At 39.5% G+C, this 15,213-nt stretch overlaps 1 long non-coding RNA gene across 1 annotated transcript; it reads left to right on the top strand.

The window, feature by feature from the left end:
* Positions 1 to 4,049: 4,049 nt before the first annotated feature.
* On the top strand, positions 4,050 to 5,272 carry LOC133734843 (uncharacterized). The gene is made up of 2 exons (XR_009858618.1): positions 4,050 to 4,737; positions 4,960 to 5,272. It is a non-coding gene; the product is annotated as an uncharacterized LOC133734843 (long non-coding RNA).
* The last annotated feature ends 9,941 nt before the right edge of the window (positions 5,273 to 15,213 follow it).

Raw genomic sequence — 15,213 nt, 5'->3', positions numbered from 1 at the left:
TCTAGTTTTCCGGCTAAACCAGGCTCATTCTCGTCCTACATCAAAAGCTTTACAGACATCACTTTTATGTGCATGTCCTCTGAACTAATGTGCTTATCCAGGATTCAGTAGTAGCTAGGGACTAGCCTAGAAGCTCAAAACCAGTGACTTTGGCCACGAAGCGATCTGTGGATAATATGTCAGAAGACACAACATTTCCATGAATGATCGGCTGCAAGTGATTTTCTGCAGAAGAAAAATGCAGATAAGATAGAGTAGCTGCAGATTCTGATAATAAACTTGTGCCGCCTTTAACACTGTCAATAATTCCAGTGAACCGAACATAAGAAATGAGCAACAGATGCAAGCACCTGCAAGGTTGCATACAAGCATCTCTTTCAAGGACAGAAGTTACATTTTATGGTAAAAAATAAAACTAGACTAGAGCAGGGGAAAGCACTATATACCAAGAGTTAAAAAAAAGCCAAACGAGCTAAAAACAACTTGATCTCTAACTGTATCGAGGCAATTTATTAGTCGTGTTCCTTTAATTTCAAAAATAGACCCATCACCCATTCAATATCGCAAGCACATAACATATATGGAATTTGTAGGAATTTTAGTAGCTTGTAATATGAGGAAATTAGGACCTTGAAAGTCAAGATAAAAAGTACCAGTCTGTGACAAACTTGTCGGTAGATAATGAGAGCTGAACAATCAAACCATTATTGTCAATAAGCAAGGTGGTTCTGGCTCCACAATTGAAAGCCATTCAATCAATGAATGAGCTAGCGGCTATGAGCTTTTTGCAAATGAAGGAACGAAAATGGTCAATTCAAGAGTTACCCTTGGGTTAATTGTTTCTATAGCACAAGTTCTTTTTTTCGTCAAAAAAAGAGGGAAAAAAAAAATTGTGACATTACTGCCGGACTTATCATTTTGTAGGTTCTCTTATACAAATGTATAGAGCCAAGAAATAATGCGACTCATTTTCTTTCTCATCATGCTCTTATATATAAATCATTGTAATGGCTGTTGGGAGCCATATCTTCCCGTTGTTTTTCTTTGTCTAACCAAATTATTGATCATCGGGTAAAGCATAAAATCTCAAAATTAAAAACCATTGAAACAATGATTACTAAGTTAAAATAGCTTGTGATAGAACAAAAAGAAGTCAAAATAGCTTTAGTTTTTTGTTAAGATTTTGCTAATCTACTGTTTTGAATTGCCCATATAATAAAATAGTATTCCTAACAAAGAAAAGGAGAAATCACTATGCCCTTTAAATTAGATTTAAGTTAGATTAGACATTCGATTTTTTCTATCGAGTCGTGCAGGCAAACGGAAACGGGAAGCAACAAAGGTCTAGAAAAGGTGTTGGGCACGATTGGATTCAGATTTTGGTTGGAGCGGGTTTGGGCATTTGTTTGGGCTGGGTTTGGAGCTGACCATTGATCTGGTCTCGTGCTAGGGTTTTGGCTTGGATCTCAGCCAATTTAGGTTTGGGCTTGGTAACAACACTTTGTTTTTTCTTTGTTTTTTTTTTTTTTTTTTCCGCTTTGTTTGGTTCCTGTTTGTAGAACATGTACGATCTTGCATGATCGTTTTTGTTATGTTTCAGTCACAAAACACCGATGATGAGTGATGTTGTATTCTACCCGAAACTATCATGTGTATTCACTCAACAAGAGGTGGAGTTGACTTGAGCACATGTACATCCTTCACGAGTTTAGAGCCATGACCCAGTTGGTATGCTTTGGCACTTTTTCAGATTTAGAGTCTCCATGGTCGATTTGACTGTTTTTCCAGCCTCATTGTGTACCGGAGACTTCATAGATCTTATATCATCTTTTTAGGACTTAGGAAGATAGGTTCAACCTCATTGGTCTGACATTATGTCACAAGTAAGCTAATTAACAACTCATGTATGTAGCATTCATTCTGCTATAACATTTTCTTCCGCGTAAATGAAATACGAAAACCCTTGTTGATGCGTGGCGTGTGCTAAGAGAGAGTACATGTTGGTGTATGAAGCCGTACACACTAAAAAGTAATATATTTTCAGAAAAGTCAGAAAATTCTGCCATGCTCCGAGGATGGGTTGCTCGGGCACGTCAGCACTATTTCTAACCGTGCAGTACTTGTGGCATGATCCTAGCCACCTACTCAGGCAAACCGGGAACCTGCAAAGAATTTTTGAAACTATAGGAAGAAACCAGGTTGGCAGGTTCCCAATAGAGTTTTGCAAGTGGGTTACACGACTTGCATCTGTGTGAAAAAGTAACACTATGTAACTTGGTTATTTTCTTTACCTGGTATATCACAAAAGTGAGAAAAAATCCCTTGTGAAGTTTTACCGTGAGTTTCCTCAGTTAGAACAGTTGCTGCAAATCCGAATGCTGATCAATTAATCTGCGAAGTGGTTAAGCCTCATAAATTCTTCTCCAGCAACCCATATTCAAAGAGATTTTCAGAAAGGACCTCCTGGCTGGATGATATGCAGATTTGTTGTTGTTCTATATGCACACTCCTAGCTAAAACATGAGATGCATGTGCTTGTTTAAATATCTAATGATCAGGAGCAGGTGAAGTGTGCAATTTTGGCTTCTATATATGGAGGACGTTAAGAAGTGTGAAAGGAGTTGGAAGAGTCTTGCTGCCAATATGTTGTAATCCATCATTAATTGTTGTGTTGTGGTCTGGTCTTGATCTCAAAACTTTGATGTACAGTATTATCAGAATTTTGGTCCATGGAAATCCCAGATTTGTAAAAGTTGAGATAGTTTATATATAGCCACCTAACTCTTGCACATTATAGTCTCTTTGTTCTCACTGTCCAAATTTACCTGCAAGAGGTAAAGCAAGAGAAGTTTGGTGGTACAAAGTATGGGAAGGCAACCACTTATTCATAATATGAATCTGTAATTGTCATATTGCTGCTAAAAATTTGACTCAAAGAAGCATAACCACAAAACAGAAGAAACCAAACAAAACCATAAAATACATCAATTATAACATATTCTCAATCCTCAAGTCCAGCTCTTAGACCAGGTTCGCCCAATTTCATGCCCAAAAGTGACTATTCCTTCTGGTACTCCTTTCTAATTAATCTTTAGGCCAACCTCATTCCTTGTTGCCACGACTCTGGTGACAGATCCTTGATTCATTACTTGCTGTTGATTACTAGACAAAAAGCCATCTCGAAATACTTCTCATGACCAATCAAACACTTAATTGTGACCTTAGTATTGTATAATCATACTTGGGGCCACCCTTCCATTTTGGCAAGATAGAAACAATCATCGATCAAGTCCAGTCTGATACAAATTTATAGGCAGTATGCAATGCACTAAATAACCGTGCCAAGAAATGATGTAGACATCATATTTTGGTCAACTATTCAATATTCTATTAATACCGAGTCACAAGACTTGAGGATTCTTTTCTTCTTCCTATTCCTTATCTTCAAAAATGAAAATGCAAGAGTACCTATATTCTAGAAATGAAAAGTCCAGCCATCCAAACTATGGAAGCATATTGGCTCGCTGATAACACAATCACGTAAACACTAAACAGGACAAGAAATCTGATGATGACTGGCCAAGATTAGTTACAAAAGCCAATTTGCAAGTATTGTCCTTGTATCCTTGCCATTTTTTAGACTTTGTAGTATAAATCGTCTTACGGCATTCTGACTTAATGCAATATTTATGGAATTATATATATGAAATTCAGGCCTCTCAGAAATTAATAACCATGTGGGGAAAAGAAAAAAAAAAAAAGATTTATACCCGAATCACTATTCAGGCCAACACCATCTTGCTGGGTATGAAGGGGTTCTTGGCACCTGCTTCTCTGCATCAAACAAACAGATATAAAAGGAACCAAGTCAAACAATTTGGTGCAGTTTAAGAAAAGAAACATGGCTCAGAAACATATAAAAGCAGATCAAAGGAAACAGAAATCCATGGAATGCCAACTTGAACAGGAGACAGGAGTCTTGACAAAGACCATAATGTTTTCATCTTTCCTTTTTTTTTTTTTTCTTTTTTTTTTCCTTTTTCGTCTTCTTCTTTTTAGAAAGGCAAGCCCGATAGCATTCCCTAAAATGTCCAAAAACACAGAATCGAGCATAACAGAGGATTGAATTCCAAAACCACACCCAAAAAGCAGCTGGACTCATTAGTCATTACTACTTTTTGGATTTTAAATGGGAAAGATGGAACTGGATTCATTTAGTATAACTGGGGAAAAAATTGCTCCATCAGTGCACATTTAAACCATGTCATGCATGACTACTACTACAGTTGGTTAATAGTCATAGAGCTAGCTATCTATATTTCTGACGAGTCTATTGTCCATACTCTTTGAGAAGTCAATAGCCTCATATGTTTGGTTTTATTGTTTGGCTATTTGGCTTCTTTGCTGATATGAGGTACTGGGAAACTCTTCTCAATGGAATGTAGACATATCTGATTAGTGCTTAGTCACGTTCTCTTATTGGTTTTTGACAGGCCTCCGTCCTCTCCTTTTCTCTATCTTATTTTGGTTGTGTGTGCGCACGCGCGTGCGTATGCAGTTTTGACTACTCGAATGATTAGCTGACATTTTGTGTTATTTTTGTACCTACTACTATTGAAAAGCTTTTGTATTGTTTAATGTGTGCTTATCTCTTTGTATCACAGTGAGATTACTGCTGAAGGAAGAAGGATAACCAAGCTTGGTCAGATTTTACTCAACGGAAACAACATTGCCATTGTAAGTATTGGGATGGAAATTATAATTCAGTTCAGTTCTTCGGCATGTGGTTGTAAAATTTCTGTGACCTCGTTTCAAAACTCTTGCAAAAGATTTGCATAAGAAATTCCAATATCCCAGATAATTCTCCACCCATTAAAATTTGCATCTGATCATCTATGTTTAAACTATTATCTGCAAGCTTAACTCATCAATCTTCTAATATTATGTGCACAATGCCAGCTGGTCCTAGGTGGCTCCCCTGAATCAGAGTAATAGAGCAACGGAAGTCTACAATCTATCAGTTGAAGTTTTGCTATGTGGTTCAAGATTCAAGAATGGAGACCCAGATTTTTGTTGTTGCTAGTTGACATGGTTGTAGGACGTGGTAGGGAACTCGTATGATGGATGGTTATGTTTCTTCTGAATTCTAGTTGCTCTAAGTGGTTTTAAATGCACTGATAATGTGATTTGGATATAAACTTTAATTTTCTGATATGTAATGGAAGTTTAGCAGTTCAGTTGCTGACAAATATATTAATATGCTAATTGAAGACGCTTGATTTAAACCAGCAAAATTGAAAATGGTGATCTTGTTCTGTTAGCAATTTCTACGATGATTAGGAGTAAACTGAAAGTAATGAGTAAAGACCATAATATTAACTCCGAGGAAGAAATTTCCTGTTAATATGCACAAGAGCCTCTCTGGGGCTTTTACCCCTAGCCGCCCCAGCGGCTTCCTTCCCTAGCTACCTTCTCTCTCTTCTCTATCTTCTTCAAGACGAGCTCCAAATAGAACCCATTTCCAAGTATTGTAGCTAGCTAGAAGGATTATTCTTAGCCTTTAAGATGGAATCTCCTTTAGCAAATAGATCCCGAGAGTCTGGTTTGATCCTTGAGTGAATGTGGGGAAAAACGCCCCAAGTGAGAGGTGATCAGACAGCCATTCACTTCCAACATCTTTAAAGCTGAAGAGTAGAAGATTCTGAAATGAGTAGAGCAGAATTTTGTGCTGTAACAGGAAATTTCTTTTTGTCAGCTTGTTTCATCCTTGTCTGTTGTGTTTCATTATAGGGAGGTTTTGGTTTGTCTCTTTGTATCTCTTCTTTATTCTCTAATATTACATTGCGTGTAAGGATGTTTGTTACATTGCGTAGGATGTTTGTTACATTGCGTGTAAGGTTTGAACGAATAGAAAAAAAAAACAAAAAAAAAAAGAAGAAGAGTAAGAGTAGAAGCAATGTTCCAGTTCCAAAAGCTCAAGTCCATCCTTTGTACAGTAAAAAAAAAAAAAAAAAGAAGAGTAAGAGTAGAAGCAATGTTCCAGTTCCAAAAGCTCAAGTCCATCCTTTGTACAGTGCTTTGTCACACTTCACACAGTTCGCCTCTGCTGGGCACTTATAAAAACAATAATATTAAAATATTAAAAATCTTTAAATGTAATTTCTATATATTACAATTATTATTGTCCTTGACGATATTTCATATTTTGAAATCATTTCATGATATTCATGATAGTCTCATCATCTATACTAGTAACTATGTCTTTCTCAATATATGAAATCAAGCAATCATTCATAAACTCGTCATCCATTCGACTGCGTCAATACTCTTCCCAAAAGAATTGGCCAAGAATCGTTACTTGACTAATATGTACTAATATATATATATATATACAGGGCCATTCTAGGAGGGATCCATTTTTTTAGCCATTTTAAGGGTCACTTATTACTTATTAGACCAACTTTTTGATCATATGATACATCTTGACCATTTAGTTTTTAGGTCTATATAAGTAGATCACTTCTGTAAACTTTCAGCCAAATTGATAATCGTTAAGACATTCATAACTGTGATTTACACTTACAAACATGAACAGTTCAGGTTGGACAAATTTGGTTCGTCTATTGATTTAATTTAGTTCGATATCCAAGCTATCATCAATTTGGCTAAAAATTTACATCAGTGATTTACTTATGGAGTTCTCAGAACTGAACGGTCGAGATGTATATATGTACAAAAATGGGTTCCGCAAGAGATTCTTTAAAATGGCCAAAAAAAGGGATCTCTTACTAGAAGGGCTCTATATCAGTATTAATTAAGAGAATAGGTCTTATGGTTAAATTTACATAATTCCTCCAAATGCCCTTCTTTGATTAAATTGTTTTAATAGAAAATCAAACATGTGGCATGGACTATATGGTAAAAAGAAAAAAAAATATGGACAAATATGGTAAAATTAAAAAAATTTAAAAAAAGAAATCGGCAGGAGTAAGATAAATGTTCTAGATAAAACTAAATAACTTCCATAATTATTGTATGATTTTATTTCTCCTAATAAAAGTCTTTTGAAATGTTTTTTTGTTGTTGTTGGAAGTCTTTTAATCTATTTCAACAATGTTAATTAAAAATAATACAATTACATAATTCATGAGTTGCTAACTTAAGATTCTCATCTCTCCATCCAACTCCATCTCTCTTAGAGAGATGTCCTCTTTTTCTCTCCTCTGGGTTATTCTAGGGTTTCTGGCCGTGGTGATTCATGGCGGCTCTGAAGTTCCGACCAATATGGATAGGCATCCGGTCCATTCTGGTTCTATTGACGATGGCGGCATAGGAGTGATCCCTCACCTTCTCGTCCCGACTCTCGCAAGGGAGATCTCTCGACGACGATCGACTTTAGTTGATGGTGGTCTTGTACCTTGGAATCAGAAGGGGGACAACGCTCTCCCTTCTACTCCTCTTCTCGGCAGCGGCTGGTATGGCAGCACCGATGGTGATGATGGTCGTTCTTGTGCCTTCGAGTCAAGATTAGATATGTGGAGCTGTGTTGTGGAGGGAGGCTCTTCTACTGGAGGCGGTGGTGAATCCAGACTGGGCTTCCTTCTCCATGATGTCGCTGTGGTGGGTGACCCTACTACTGAGGAAGACGATGGAGCTATATCCATGGGTGAATGGGCGCTGGCACCGAGTTTTGGCTTTTCAATCGGTGGTCAAGGTCTTGTCCCTCTTGCAGGCTATGATCTAATACGGTTTTGCACTTCTCAGTACAAGGATGATGGTGGCTATGGTGTTCTCGTTGGCGGCAACCTTGTTGGCTACGGCGGCGGTAGTGGGTTAGAGGCCACCAGGGTTGCAATTGTTCTTGGTGGCTTTGGGCTTTTGCTAGGGTTTCTCATAATTCGGCCTATTGGGTTAGCGTGGGCTGGTTTAACTTGGGCTCATAGCATGATTAGGGTTATTGTTTTTATTTTCGCTTTGGGTTATTATCATTTTTCAAGAAATGATGATGGCTCTATTATTTTCTTTTTTTGAGTGGGGAAGTTCGACAAGTAACAAGTAGCCTCGTAGGTAGTTTATTGATTTCGGGGTTACTTTGTTTCTTGTTTTTGCGCTTAATCTAAAAAGGTGGGTGTGCTAGCTAGGGGTATGCTAAGTAGTATGCTCGTGTGAGGGGTGTGCTAGGATTGTGTACTCTATGTAATGGCTTCTACTGACGGCCCTCTGGGCAAGTCATTATTGTACTGCTTGCTGAAATGCTTAATGAGATTGACATTTTCACCTAAAAAAAAAAAAAACAATGTTAATTAAAGTTCTTGGATATCCTTAAAACCGTATTTTGATAATTTCAAAAAAGGGGAGCAATCTTACTACATATATATATTATGAGAAGTTTTATATAGACATCCCCAATTACTTAATGCACACCACCTATATTTTTTTGTCATCAAACTTCCATCTATACCCCTCTTCATTAATTGATAAATAAAAATAAAAACAAAGAAGAGTCCACAAAAATAAAATAAGAATAAATGCTATATATATCAAAATATTAATTAAATATTTTCTTATAGGTTAAATTTTCTCCTATCGTCTTCATAATACAATCTACGTCTCTTTAAGATCATACGTGAACGTCAATGATAGATAAAATTATTGTAGTCAATATGAAGAATTATCAAGCAACCAAATTGGTTGAAACATATTGAAAGAAGTTATAAAACCAACAAATATATCTTGGATGCATGAATACTTCATGATCAATCACTTTATTTGCAAAACAACCAGCATGGCTCATTCTTTACCGATTTTAATATTAACCATGACTATATCGATCACGAAGATATTGACATACATTGAATAATTTAAAATCTTTGAGGCATCTGTTCAAGTAAATCTAGAATATGTGTCTGGCTCAAACTCTAAGTTACTTGACCTAGTTGTAATAGGGTTTTGAATTAGAGATATTCTCGGAGATATTCATAGATATCCGATTAATTGTACGATTATCTTTCATTGTACAACTCTGATTCTATGTCTTGTAATCCTCTATATAAAGAGGCCCCTATTATCAATGAAATCACGTATCAATTCTCTCCCAATTCAGTTTTCCTTAAACACGTTATCAGCACGACGTCCTAACCCTGAAACAAATAGCCAAACCCTAAATCCGAATACAAAACCTTGAAACCTTTTCTGCCTCCGCCACATAGCTTGAAGCCCTCGACCCCAGAAATCCAGAACCACCAGAACCGGCCGGAAACCTACCGAACCGGTCACCGGAATGTCCAAACCACCCGCAGCAAATACTTTACCGGTTCACCACTTTTCGGACCTCCTATTTCTACCAAAATTTTCCAGCAGTAGCTCTTCGATCCCAGGATCCAGGAATCGGAAGAAAAATTTCAAAAACCGTCCTAAAACTTGCTGAACCGGCCGACTAATTGTCCAGCAGAAAAGAAAAGAAAAAAAAAAAGGAGGAAGGAGAAACCCACTGCAACAGGCCCAAGCCGCAACTCAGGAGCCCAAGCCGCAGCTCAGGAGCCCAAGCCACTGCCACGTCAGTCTGTCGCGTCATCACTGCCACTTTACCAACCGGACCCCAGTGCCACGTCAGCACCGGTCAACGCCGGTTGACCGTTTCCAATCAACTTTCCGACGACTTTTCCGGCAATTTTCGGTCAAATTTTCCGGCGACCTATTTCGAGGTATTCTTTTCGAAAAGTTCCCGTTATTTTAGAGTTTTTTTAATTCAATTTCTCTTCATTTTCTCGGGGACTTGCAACATCCCTTCTTCTACCCCATTTTCTTCATCATAAGGGAGACGTAATTAAGCCGAACTGTGGGGGTTCGTGCTCACTCCAAGCTTGGAGCTTGTTGTTGAGATCTCCAAACTTAGAGTTTGTAGAGAATTTATGATCGACCACTTACGTCATTGTTTCGATCTAATCCAATACCTCTTGGAATTGAATTTCTTGGAAGCGATTACGCTCAGAAATTTTATATGTTTTCGTGGTAGCTTTTTCCGCTCCGAAACTAACCATTTTCTTGTTCTCTTTCAGGACGAATAACTTGAACAAATTAGACTTTGCTCCATTGGGAACAACTGGCTCTGGATATCACAGGTGGGTTCGTGATGTCCGCCAGCATCTCAAGGCCAATGGAATCCTGGATATGATTCTCGAGCCTAGCCAAGACGTGCTAACTGTTGAGCAAGCTTAAACTTTGGAAGCAAATAGAGCAGCCTTATATCACAGGTGGGTTCGTGATGTCCGCCAGCATCTCAAGGCCGATGGAATCCTGGATACGATTCTCGAGCCTAGCCAAGACATGCTAATTGTTGAGCAAGCTCAAGCTTTGGAAGCAAATAGAGCAGCCTTACAGGCAAATTATAAGGCAAAAGCCATCATCATAATGACTCGTCATATGGATGATTCGCTCCAGTACGAGTGTATGAATGAAGAAGCCCCCAAAAGGTTGTGGGTCTCACTCGAAGAAATATTTGGCAACGTCCGTGACTCCCTGCTTCCTGACCTAGAAGTGAGATGGCATAGCCTCCGCTTCTGTGATTTCAAGTCATTTCTTGACTACAACTCAGAAGCACTTCGTATTAAATCCTTAATGAAATTATGTGGTAAAGAGATCACAAATGCGATGTTGATTGAGAAGACTCTCTTTACCTTCCTCGTCTCTGCATTGATGGTTGCTAAGAACTATCGAATCGATGTTATTGCAGGACGGATCACAAGGTTTCATGAGCTTATTGGAGCTATGAATGTCGCTGAAAAGCATGACAACATCCTTGTGAAGAACTATAATTCAAGATCCGTAGAAATAGAGCTTATTCCGGAATCCAATTATAGTCGCGCCCCTAAGAGAGGGCGCCAAGAGTGAAACCCTAATCTTAGGGATACTTCTAGACGTTCTGGTCCATATAATCGCTCTACTTGGGAAGGTAACTGCCAAAATAGGCGAACACGGAACCGAAGAGGTCAACGTGGAAAGAGAGAGGGAGGCAACGCCTCTGGCCATGTTGGTGGCTCCACCAACACTAGGAGTCATCTAAATGACGCTTTCAAAGCGCCTCAATGAATGGAGTCTGAGCGAAGAGATGTATGTTCTCGATGTGGAGTATCCGGTCATTGGGCACACATTTGTAGAGCTCGTGAAGAAATTGTCACCGCCTACAAAGCATATTGTGAAGCAAGAGAAGCTCACTATGTGGAACAAGAAGATCAAGAAGATGATCTAGAGTGAAGGGTTGAAGACTACAAATCTGGTTGGGATCAATAGATCGCCAATTCTGTTTAAGTCTTTATTTTTCCAAGAGATGTAATAGGCAATTGCCATATAGTTTGTAGTAAATGCCATTGGTTTAGTTTTTCTTCACATAGCCTCATCCAACATAAGTATGATGTCTAGGAAGGTTTTGAGATAAGTGGTACTTAAGCGAGCTTTGCTCCACCGACATCTCATTACTCACTTGGTCATATTTATATTGGAGTTACCGAAAGAAGTTAAACGACTACCTTTGTTTTTCATTAGCTAGCATTTGGATTAGATTCTCATAATGGTTAAGAGACAATGATGTACTCTGTTGGCTTATGAATAAAATTCCGAGTTCTTTTCATTATGACTCCATTTTGATTCTGAGCATATTACTTTTGTGACTACGATGGCTGGGCCATCAGTATTAATTCAAGGACATGGAATAGCCCAAGTTCCCCCTACCAAATGGCACCTTGATTACTGTCACAGAAACTCTCTACGCTCCTAGGGCAAATCACACCTATGAATAGCCAACGGATTCCATACGAAAACGCATGTAGAGAACGGAAATGAGTTCCTTTACAATACCTCTAGTGATTGTGAACAAAAGCGCATCTTAGAGAAGTTTATGTGTCTCTCTAGTGGACTTTATGTAACTATTCGAGCTATTAAATTCAATCAAGTTATGAGAGAAGATCTCTTGGATTTAGACACATACTGGCTTTGTCATGACATGATAGGTCATCCTAGTCATGATATAATGATCCGTCTACTAAAGACTTCACATGGACATCCTTTCTTTCGAGCGAAACGAAGCATGAATCAAAAGTTGATTCCTGGACTAAGTGTGATCGCCGCCGCTGCCTCTGGCGCAGCCGCCGTCCACCACCAACCTAGGGCTGGCACAGTACTTATCCATGACGCCATGGATATATAGCGTCCATCATGGCGATGGCGCCCTAGGTGATGCTGCAATCACCAACTTTGCTTAAAATAGCATTTCAGACGCTCAGACCCAACCAAAATCCTCATTGGTTGCTTTTAAAGCCTCTCGCTCATTTTACAAAGCCTGTTCCTTAGGGAAATTAGGACTGAGACCGTCCTATGCAAAGGATATGAAAATACTCATTCTCTTCTTACATAGAATCCATGGGGATTCTATGGATTGATGCAACCAACTTGCGGACGTTTAAATATCTCATGATGTTGGTTGACACGCAAACACACTGGTCACGTGTTGTGCCATTGTCCACTTGTAATGCTGCTAATGCTACACTCCTAGCACATATCATATGACAACGGGCTCACTCCCCGGATCATCCTATTCAGTCAATTAGATTTGACAATGCTAGAGAGTTTACATCGAAGACTTTCGATGGATATTGCAATAGGACTGATGTTGGACATCATATTCTCATGAACACACCCAAATGGTCTCGCGGAAACTACTACGATGGTAGTCAGGACATTAGTAATGCGCACCAATCTCCTTATATCCGCTTGGGGTGATGCAATATCACATGCAGCGATGCTAATTCGTCTACGACCCACCGCCACTCAATCTACCTCTGCGTTACAACTAGTGACTGGGTACAAGTATCGTACTTACGCAAATTTGAGTGTCCCATTTATGTGCCAATTGCATCGCCACAGCGCTCTATGATAGGTCCTTACAGACGAATGGGCAACTACGTTGGATTTGAGATTCCAACAATCGTCCGGGACTTAATGCCCTTGCTTGGCGATCTCTTTACCGCTAGATTTGCAGATGTCACTTTGATGAGACAGTCTTCCCGTCGTTAGGGGAAGATAAGAACACTAATGTTCAGCAGGAACGACAGGAATTTTCGTGGCCTGTCCCCACTATGTCTCATCTCAATCACTATTAAAGTGACGAGATCACACACATCTGCTGCAAATATGCCTACAAGGAAGGTCGTCCCTACGAGAGGACGTAGCGCCACCCTACACGGAGGTAGGCATGGCTCCAATGCCAAAGAGAGTGGCACTCTGGCGTTATAGGCCATGGCCCCAGCTAGGATGCGTGGGAGGCCCGTGGGTTCGAATGATACTTTGGCACATTCCAATCCTTTGATCATCAAGAGTCAAAATCCGTCTCATGAGAATCTTCTGGATTAAGGTTACCGTTGGGGGACGCCTCAACTTCAGAACCTATTCCTGAGAATATAGAGCTCTTTGAAAATTACACTAGTGTACATGAGACGTTGGATAGAAACTCCATCATAATTGATGATGTAGTTGAGCATGAGTTTGTTAAGTCCAATGGTATCGAACCACACTCCGTTGATGAATGAATGCCAACGTAGAGAAATTTGGCCTAAATGGAAAGATACGATCCATGTTAAGTTGGATTCTCTAACGAAGAGGAAGGTTTTTTTAGCCAGTGATGCAAACACCTCCTGACGTAAAACCTATTGACTAATGGGTCTTCGTTTGAAAGCGTGATGAGAAAAAGAGATGGTAATCTCGCCTTATGGCTCAAGGCTTTTCACAAAACGCCCTGGAATCGACTACGATGAGACATATTCTCTAGTAATGGATGTCGCTTCACTCCACTACCCTGTTAGTTTGGTAGTTTCCGAATAACTGAACATGCAGCTTACAAATGTGGTCACTACGTATCTCTATGGGGATCTAGATACAGAATATACAAGAAGGTTCATGGTGAACTTCATTTTCCCAAGTCAAGTGGCTCTAGACCACGGAGCGCGTTTACAATAAGGTTGAAACACTCACTAAAGTGACTACTTGATTGGGAAGGGATATGCCCGCGAGTTTCCATAACAAGTTTCGGATTCTTTCGCGGTTCATGTTGGACATAATCTTCATTGAAAGCCCTTAAAGAGTTAAGGGAAACCGCTGAACACTTGAAATCTGAGTTTGAGATGAATGATTTTGGGAGAACACGATTATGCCTCACTTTAGAACTTGAGCACCGTGTTGATAGATGCTTAGGCATTTTGACAAGGTCAAACCTTCTTCAAGCACCCCCATGATCGTCCGTAGTCTTGATCCTGAAAAGGATCCTCTTCGTCTGAAGGATGATGACGAAGATGTGCTAGAGGCAGAAGTGCCTTATTTAAGTACAATAGGCTCATTATTGTACTTACCCCAATGCACAAGACCGGACATCTCATATGTTGTGAACTTGTTAGCTAGGTATAGCTCTGCGCCAACGCGACGTCATTGGATTGGTGTAAAATATATCTTTCGGTACTTGAGATGTACGATTGATATGAGCTTGTTCTATCCCTACAGAGAAACGATGGATTCAGACCCATCACACACCAGGAACGCCGCCAACACTGGCCAGCGTCCACTAGCCCCATCCCAAAACGACATGTGTTTTGCAAGGTTTTGCTGATGTTGGGTATCTCTCTGACCCACACAAAGGTCATTCCCAAACTGGTTAAGTGTTCACCATGGGTAAAGACCGCGATATCTTGGAAGTCTACAGAATAGACCCTAGTCGCTATATCTTCGAACAATACAGAGATTATTGCTCTTCACGAAGTGGTTCGTGAATATATATGGATTGGATCCATAGTTACGCATGTTCAAACAATTGTGGTTTGAAGTCTACCACAGATGAGCCTACGAGCATTTAGGATAATGCTGCTTATTTTGAATAAGTGAAGCAAGGCTACATCAAAAGCGACAACACCAAGTATAATCAGCAACAACAACAAACTCTCCTCAAGATCAAAGTGAACTAGGTTCAATTTGAGGACAGTGCGGCAGGCTTGCTCACTAAGTCATTGCCTAAATTCCACTTTCAAGAAACATGTTGGTAGCATCATTTGTGGAAGTTATCCGAACTCCCATGACCGTAGTCATCATGGAGAGATGCAGACATCAGGGGGAAATGTCTACATGTATGGGCTCGAAACACGAAGGGTGTGTTATGCTCTTTTTCCCCTTCAACCG

This window comes from Rosa rugosa, chromosome 1 (assembly GCF_958449725.1).
Source record: "Rosa rugosa chromosome 1, drRosRugo1.1, whole genome shotgun sequence".
In the NCBI taxonomy this organism is placed as follows: domain Eukaryota; kingdom Viridiplantae; phylum Streptophyta; class Magnoliopsida; order Rosales; family Rosaceae; genus Rosa; species Rosa rugosa.
The sequence above is the reverse complement of the archived record's forward strand: the minus strand, read 5'-3'. Positions and strand labels throughout refer to the sequence as shown.